This window comes from Alexandromys fortis, unplaced genomic scaffold (genome assembly GCF_014885135.2).
Source record: "Alexandromys fortis isolate MF-2015 unplaced genomic scaffold, M_Fortis_MF-2015_v1.1 scaffold_222, whole genome shotgun sequence".
NCBI lineage: Eukaryota > Metazoa > Chordata > Mammalia > Rodentia > Cricetidae > Alexandromys > Alexandromys fortis.
In genome coordinates this window covers 796506-803658 of record NW_026068108.1, presented here as the reverse complement: position 1 = coordinate 803658, position 7153 = coordinate 796506, and the positions used below count along the sequence as shown (strand labels likewise).

General features: G+C 41.6%; 1 protein-coding gene across 8 annotated transcripts in view; it reads left to right on the top strand.

The window, feature by feature from the left end:
• The window catches only part of Ambra1 (autophagy and beclin 1 regulator 1), a 209859-nt gene that overhangs the window by 15469 nt on the left and 187237 nt on the right, over positions 1-7153 (top strand). Inside the window, exon 2 of one of the 8 annotated variants that reach the window (XM_050124219.1) lies at positions 4178-4238. The exons of the other annotated variants lie outside the window; for them this stretch is intronic. The gene's annotated coding sequence lies outside the window, so the exon portion shown is untranslated. The remainder of the gene's footprint in view (positions 1-4177; positions 4239-7153) is intronic. 8 annotated transcript variants of the gene reach the window in all.

Genomic DNA, 7153 nt, shown 5'->3' with positions numbered 1-7153 from the left:
CTCTCTCTCTCTCTCTCTCTCTCTCTCTCTCTCTCTCTCTCTCTCTCTCTCTCTCTTTTGAGGCAAGGTCTTGATATGTAGCCATGACTGGCCTCAAATTTGCTTTAATCCTTCTTCTGCTTACCCTCTAAATTCTGAGGTTAGGGGTACACTAGGTACACATCACTAGATTTGTCTTTTTTTCCGGTGGGGGGGGGTGTCCTGAGTTTATGAGACAGTGTTTCTCTTTGTAGCGTTAGCTGTACTAGAACTAGCTCTGTAGACCAGGCTGTCTTTGAACTCAGAGAGATCTGCCTGCCTCTGACTTCTAACTGCTGGAATTAAAGTTGTGGGACACCATTGACCCACTTCTCCTCCTCCTTCTTTTAGTTCTTTGTTTTTCTTCCTTTCTTCTTTCCTTCCCTCCCTCCCTCTTTCTTTCCTTCCTTCTTTCTTTTTGGAGATAGAGTTTCTCTGTTTAGTCCTTGCTGTCCTAGAACTCACTTTGTAGACCAGGCTGGCCTTGAATTTACAGAGCTGCACAGCCTCTGCCTCCTGAGTGCTAGGATTTTAGGTGTGTGCTGTCACCACTCAACTTCCTTTAATTCTTTTTGAGTTGGGTGAAACCAATGCTGGTTTCAAGGTCAATACATAGCTGAGGATGACTTGGAATTTCTGACTCTTTTGCAGAGGTTAAGGGTGTGCACTATCATTCTGGCTTATTCTGGATCTTTCATGTAAATGTTATGTAATATGTAACCTTTCTGTTTGGTTTCCTTTACTTAGCATGATGTTAGCCACAGGAGTACCATGCCAGTACTTTTATTTCTTTTAATGGCTAATAATAATATTTCATTGTATACTTAACATGACTGATCTATTTATCTCTTTATGAACAGTTGAACTTTTTCACCTTTATTTACTTTTGTGGAAACAGTACTGCTGTGAATATGCATTTGCATGAAATACTCTCAGTTATTTAGGTCTGTTCCTAGAAGGACTCTTATGGCAATGTATTAGTCATGTTTCTTGTTTAAGATTCTTGCTGAATGTAATGGTGCATGCCTATAATTCCAGTACCTGGGAGGCTAAGGCAGGATTACCATGAATTTAATGCTGGCCTGTGTTATAGCAAGTACCAGACATGCTAGGATTATATAGCAAGCACTGTCTCAAAACAAAAACAAAAACAAAACATTTCTTCCCAAGCCTGGCATGGTTGCTTATGCCTGTAATCTAAGACTTGGGAGATGGAAGTAGGATTGCTACAAGTTGGAGGGCAACCTAGGCAACAAAAGGAGATCTTGTCTTAAAATACAAGATGATGATGATTATTATTTTTTTTAATATTTATTTGTTTATTATGTATACAATATTCTGTCTGTGTGCGTGCCTGAAGGCCAGAAGAGGGCGCCAGATCTCTTTACAGATGGTTGTGAGCCACCATGTGGTTGCTGGGAATTGAACTCAGGACCTTTGGAAGAGCAGGCAATGCTCTTAACCACTGAGCCATCTCTCCAGCCCAAGATGATTATTTTTTAAAGAGATATTTTTATTTTGTGTGTTATGGGTGTCTTACCTGTGTATACATCTGTGTACCATATGTGTGCCTAGTACCCACAATTGGCAGAAGAAGGTGTTGGATGGTTCTGAGCTGTCATTTGGGTGTTGGGAATTGAACCCAGGTCCTCTGGAAGAGTAGGTCATACTCTTAACTGCTAAGCCATCTTTCCAGCCCCAAATGATTCTTCTTCTTTTTTTAATTTTTATAATAAAATTTTCCAAGCCTCTTGCCAACCCCAGAGTGGCTCCCTTAATTAAGATATCTTCTTCCCTGCTCCCATATCCGTCCTTCCTCCATCTCAACCATCCCACTCCCCAAGCTCTCCCCAACCCTTCCCTTCTCTTTCCCCCTCTCCCCTCCCCCCCATCTCACCCCTACCCCATGCCCCCAACTTTTGCCTGGTGATCTTGTCTGCTTCCAATTTCTAGGAGGATCTATACATGTTTTCCTTTGGGTTCACCTTATTACTTAGCTTTTCTAGGATCGCGAACTATAGGCTCAGTGTCCTTTGTTTATGGCTAGAATCCACTAATGAGTGAGTACATACCATATTTGTATTTTTGGGTCTGGGTTATCTCATTCAGAACAGTGTTTTCTATTTCCATTTATTTGTATGCAAAATTCCAGATGTCATTGTTTTTTTCCGCTGAGTAGTGCTCTGATGTGTAGATGTGCCACACTTTCTTTATCCACTCTTCCATTGAAGGGCATCTAGGTTGTTTCCAAGTTCTGGCTATTACAAATAATTCTGCTATGAAAATAGTTGAACAAATGCTTTTGTAGTATGATTGAGCATCTCTTGTGTATATTCCCAAGAGTGGTATTGCTGGATCCCAAAATGATTCTTCTTAAATCAGAGGTCAAAATGAACATCTGTAGCTTCCATAGAACGTATGGATTTGAGAGTTGTTGGTGGGCCAAAATTGGGACTTGAAGTCAGTCTCTCTAAAGTTTTTCAAAACTTTAGATAGTGTCTTATGTAGCCCAGGCTGGCCTTGGATTCTTTGTATAAAAGATGGCTTTGAATCTTCCTGTTATACCTCCCATAGCAACCAGATTCTCTTGCATATATTGCTTTTTGAGGAACTGGGTTTGTCAAGTAATCTGGTTTTAACTATTTGCATTTTACTGATGGGATAATAGAAGTTCAGCATCTGTGTGATTTTTAACTTCCTGTCATCCTTAGAGTCAGTAAGGGATAGAATTAAGAATTTAAGATTCTTAATCATGTTCTTTGTCTAAGGTGACCCATATAAAGCCATATTGTGTTTACATGAAGCTGTGTGAAATGGACTTCTATGTTTTATAATCTCTTGCAGGGCTATCGTTCAAGTGGTATTAAGCAGATATTCTCTTTCCGCAGAGAACAGGACAAGAGGGAATATATTTTAATTGGTGACAGGAGGGATATGCATTGCATGTTACAACTTACTGACAACAGGATACTGGACAATTACCAAGGATGATTGTGAAATATCATCCCTAAAGATTCTATATAGTCCTGACTGTCCTGGAACTCACTCTGTAGACCAGGCTGGACACCCTTCCTCTGCCTTCTGAGTGCTTGGATTAAAGGCATGCACCACCACAGTTTGGCATCTTTAATGAATATGTTTTCTTCAGTTTTTTTCCCCTTGAGACAGTTTCTCTATGAGGCCTTGACTGTCCTGTAATTTGCAGTGAAGACCAGACTGACTTTGGATTTACAGAGATTTGCCTGCCTTTGCCTGCTTAGTACTGAGTTTAAAGGCGTGTATCACCACTGCCCAGCTTAATAAATACATTTTCATTTATCTCTCGAAATAATCAATAGAGAGTACTTGAATTAGGGCTGTGGAGATGGCTCTGTTGGTGAAGTAATTGCTGCACATGAACAAGGACCCAAGTTCAGATTCTCAGCCCTCATAGACGCAGTGGCCTGTACCTGTAACATCATCAGTTCTGAAGCTTCATGATCTGCCAGTGAAGCCAGGTTGGGGCAGCACAGGTTCTGTGAGAGAACTTGTCTCACAAAAACTGAAATGAAGAGGTCCTAGAGCAATAGCTTGATCCTTAAGAGTACTTACTGCTCTTTCAGAGGACCTGAGTTTGCTTCCCAGTACTTACATTCAGCTCACAGCCATCTGTATCTACAGTTCCAGGGGATCTGATGCCTTCTTCTGATCTCCTTGGGCATCAGGCATACATGTTTTTCACACACACACACACGTAAAACATTCATACAAATAAAAAAAAATCTTTAGAAAGCCAAAATGAAAAGCTGTTAGGAAGACACCTGACATTGGCGCCCTCCCTCCTCACCCCATTTACACACACACTTGAGAGTAGGTGACTTGAGCCAGGTGTGGTTGAGCATGTCTGTAATACTAATTGTTTTGAGATGGAGGCAGGAGGATCAGGAATTAAAGGCCAGCCTTGTCTTCATGGTGTGTTGGAGGCTAGCCTGGTCTATATGAGACTCTGTATTTTAAAAAAAAGAAGAAAGAAAGGAAAATAAAAGAGTGTCTAGAAGTTAATTGGTCAAGCCTGGTGAAATACACTATTGGTGTTCTGAATCTCCAATATCCTTGATGAACCATGAACATTCATTCATCCTTGTCTTAAAATTTTTTCTTTTTACATTTATTAATGTAGGCTGGGGGCTTCACATGAATGCCACGGTGAACTTGTGGAGGTTGGAGAACAACTTTCAGAGGTCAGTTCTACCGTATGGCTTCTGGGGTTGAGTCTGGGCTTGGAGCACAGGTTCCTTCTCAAAGGAGACTATTTTTCTGCTCTATATGAATTTTTATTCTTCCTGAAGAACAGATCAAATCCACCGCCAGCATCTTCCATACAGTGTGTTATTTGGGGTTTTCTCAATCAGGTGATGAAAGAATAGGCTTATTCCTCATGTTTACTATAGTAGTATATTATTTGTTTTTCAATAAGTGAAAGCTTGCCTGAAGATCACAGGACAAAAAAGTCACACTAGTCAGCCGCACAGGCCAGGGAGTGGTGGCACACACCTTTAATCCTAGACAGAGGCAGGTGGGTCTCTGTGAACTCAAGGCTACCCTGGGCTACACAAGACTGATCCAGGTGGCGGTGGTTCACATCTTTAATCCTAGGGTTTGTGAGTCACACAATTTTAATCCCAGCACTAGGGAGGTGGATACTGGAGCAATATGGCTGGGCGGAGAGAGGAAGATCAAGGGGGAAGAGACAGGAACTCAGTGGAGTGTGGAGTCTGATTCATGGAGACAGGATCTTGCCCTCTTGGTCTAGATTTGGTAGAGGTAAAAGGTCTCTCTAGTGGTTGGCTGCTTTGTCCTCTGATCATCAGGCAAGCTTTCATTTATTGAAACACAAATACTATACCACTGTAGCTTACTTGGGATAGAGATACTCTTGTAAACATTGCTTGAGGGGTTGGTGAGGTGGCCCAGTTGGTAAAAGTGTCTGCTGTGGAGGAAGCATGGCGACCTGAGTTTGGGTTTCTTGCACTCATGTGAAGGAAGGTGCAGCTCTGTGTCTGTAACACCATCTTGGAGGGGCAGAGACACATGGACTTTGAAGCTTACTGGCCACCCCGCCAGCTTAATTGAACAGTTGTGTTCAGTGAGACAGTATCCACCTTTCTTTCTTTCTTTGTGTGTGTGTGTGTGTGTGTGTGTGTATTTCAAGATGGTGTGTTTTTTTGTTTGTTTGTTTGGGGTTTCTCTGTGTTGTTTTGGAGACTGTCCTGAACTAGCTTTTGTAGACCAGGCTGGCCTTGAACTCACTGAGAGCCGCTTTGTCTCTGCCTGAGTGCTGGGATTAAAGTGTTTTTTTTCTGTGTAATCCCAGCTCTTCTGGAATTCATTCTGTTGACCAGGCTGACCTTGAACTCAACTCCGCCTGCCTTCTCCCAAGTGCTGGACCACTACTGCCTGGCCCAACAGTATCCACCTTTCAAGAGTAGTTGTAGAGATCTGAGATAATATAGAAGGCTCCTAAGTTAGAGCACTCAACCTCACCCCAAGATAACAGCTCTTAGAAAAATGCTGGTGATGTTCTAAAGGCAATTTTACTTATTTACTTACTCTTATTTTTACTCATTTATTTATGTGTGTCATAATGTGTGAGGTCGGGGCTCACAATTCACAGCATACAGGTCAAGGCCTGAGGCCCACTTTCTGGGGTCACATCTCTCCTTCCACCATGTTAGTTTCAGGGATCAAACTCAGGTCATCAGGCTTGGTGGCAGAGAACTTTAGCATCTGAGCCATCTCACTAGCTCTGTTATGTATTTTTATGTACTCCCCAATTCAGTGTGAACAGCCACAGAGATGGAAGTGCAGAGATTTTCTTTTGCATCCTAGTGCCTTTTACATTTCTGTATTTAGTGCGTGTGTGTATGCATGTATGTGTGGTTTGTCCATGGTGCATGTATGAAGGTGAGAGAACAACTTGCGGATTCTCTCCTTCCACTGTTTGTTCTGGGGATCAAGCTCAGGTTGTCAGGTCTCTATAAAAACACTTTTGAGTTATCTTGCCAGCTGTGTGTGTATGTGTGTGTGTGTGTGTGTGTGTGTGTGTGTGTGTGTGTGTGAGAGAGAGAGAGAGAGAGACTCTGTAGCTTACTTTGTAGACCAGATCACAGAGATCCACCTGCTTCTGCCTCCTGACTGCTGGGATTAAAGATGTGTTCCACCACACCTGACACTTAATGACAGCTTTTAAGATTATTAATATTTTCTTTCCAGATGCTTAAAGACTTCTTCGTACTTCTGCCATATCTAGAATAGGCATTGTAAGTTGGGCAGTGGCATCTACCTGAAATCTCAGTATTTAAAGCTGAATAATAGCAATAAGTTCTAACCTAATATAACCTGGCCTAAATAGGAAATAAAACCCTGCCTCAAATAAAAATATAAATAAATAAATAATCTGGGTGATGGTGGCGCACGCCTTTGATCCCAGCACTCGGAAGGCAGAAGAAGGTGGATTTCTGTGAGTTTAAGGCTAGCTTGGTCTACTGAGCAAGTTCCAGGACATCCAAGGCTACACAGAGAAATCTTGTCTCAAAGTGAAACCAAAATAAATAAATATAAAACACAGTCTTTTACCTTCCATATGTAACCTATAGTAAATGCTTAGCATGTTTTTGATGAAACTAGTCTTTAAACTGCTGTGTGCTCAGGAGAGGTAGTTCAGTGGTAGAATGCTTGTCTATACACACATCTGGTTTTAATTCCTAGCATTACAAAAATAAACAACTGTGACAAAACAAAAAAGAAACAAAAACGGAAGAAGCCTGAAGTCGCTATGGTTATTTATTCATGAGAACACTCACTGTTGCTGAAGTGAGCAAGCTTGAATGCCTTTCTGCTTGTTACTGTTGAACTTGAAGAAGCAGCAGTGCAAAGGAACCCCACAGAAAGAGTTAGTGTGTTTCACAGCTGAATACATGTAACGGTGGGTCATTTTGTGAGTGCCCAAGTTACACACAATAATTTTTTTTAATATAAAGATTTATTTATTAAGCATACAATGTACTGCTGGCAAGGAAGGCACCAGGTCTCATTACAGATGGTTGTGAGCCACCATGTGGTTGCTGGGAATTGAACTCGGGACCTCTGGAAGAGC